Source organism: Mandrillus leucophaeus, unplaced genomic scaffold (genome assembly GCF_000951045.1).
Source record: "Mandrillus leucophaeus isolate KB7577 unplaced genomic scaffold, Mleu.le_1.0 Scaffold7204, whole genome shotgun sequence".
NCBI classification, from domain to species: domain Eukaryota; kingdom Metazoa; phylum Chordata; class Mammalia; order Primates; family Cercopithecidae; genus Mandrillus; species Mandrillus leucophaeus.
The window spans coordinates 1-1,188 of record NW_012107814.1 but is presented as its reverse complement, the minus strand read 5'-3'; the positions used below and the strand labels follow the sequence as shown (position 1 = coordinate 1,188).

The window sequence follows — 1,188 nt, the reverse complement described above, 5'->3', positions numbered from 1 at the left end:
AGGAGGAGGAGATGGAGGAGGAGGAGATGCAGGAGGAGGAGATGGAGGAGGAGGAGATGGAGGAGGAGGGGATGGAGGAGGAAGAGATGCAAGGGGAGGAGATGGAGGAGGAGGAGATGGAGGAGGAGGAGATGGAGGGGGAGGAGAAGGAGGAGGAGGAGATGGAGGAGGAGGAGATGGAGGAGGAAGAGATAGAGGAGGAGGAGATAGAGGAGGAGGAGATGGAGGAGATGGAGATGGAGAAGTTAGACGAGGAGATGGAGATGGGGAAGTTAGAGGAGGAGCAGATGGAGAAGGAGGAGGTGGAAGAGGAGGATGAGATGGAGTAGATGGAGGAGGAGAAGATGGAGGAGATGAAGTAGGAGGAGATTGAGGAGGAGGAGAATATGGAGGAGGAGAAGGTGGAGGAGGAGAAGATGGAGGAGATGGAGATGGAGGAGGAGACAGAAATGGAGGAGGAGGAGCTGGAGGAAGAGCAGACAGAGGAGATGGTGGAGGAGGAGATGGAGGAGGAGGAGATGCAAGAAGAAGAGATGGAGAAAGAGGAGACAGAGGAGATAGAGGAGAAGGAGGAGATGGAGGAGGAGGAGATACAGGAAGAGGAGATGGAGGAAGAGGAGACAGAGGAGATAGAGATGGAGGAGGAGGAGATGGAGGAGGAGAAGATGGAGGAGATGAAGTAGGAGGAGATTGAGGAGGAGATTGAGATGAAGGTGGAAGAGGAGGAGAAAGGGGAGATGGAGGAGGAGATGGAGGAGATAAAAGAGGAGGAGACAGAGGAGGAGGAGAAGGAGGAGGAGGAGAAGATGGAGGAGATGGAGATGGAGGAGGAGACGGAAATGGAAGAGGAGGAGCTGGAGGAAGAGCAGACAGAGGAGATGGAGGAGAAGGAGGAGATGGAGGAGGAGGAGGGGGAGATGCAGGAAGAGGAGATGGAGGAAGAGGAGACAGAGGAGATAGAGATGGAGGAGGAGGAGATGGTGGAGATGGAGGAGGAGGAGAAGATGTAGGAGAAGATGGAGGAGATGGAGATGGAGGAGGAGCTGGAGGAAGAGCAGACAGAGGAGATGGAGGAGGAGGAGATGGAGGAGGAGGAGATGCAAGAAGAAGAGATGGAGAAAGAGGAGACAGAGGAGCTAGAGATGGAGGAGGAGGAGATGGAGGAGGAGGAGGAGATGGCGGAGGAGG

The 1,188-nt window shown here is 54.8% G+C and overlaps 1 pseudogene; it reads left to right on the top strand.

The window, feature by feature from the left end:
• Nucleotides 1-386: 386 nt before the first annotated feature.
• Nucleotides 387-1,178, top strand: LOC105528560 (annotated as a pseudogene).
• The last annotated feature ends 10 nt before the right edge of the window (nucleotides 1,179-1,188 follow it).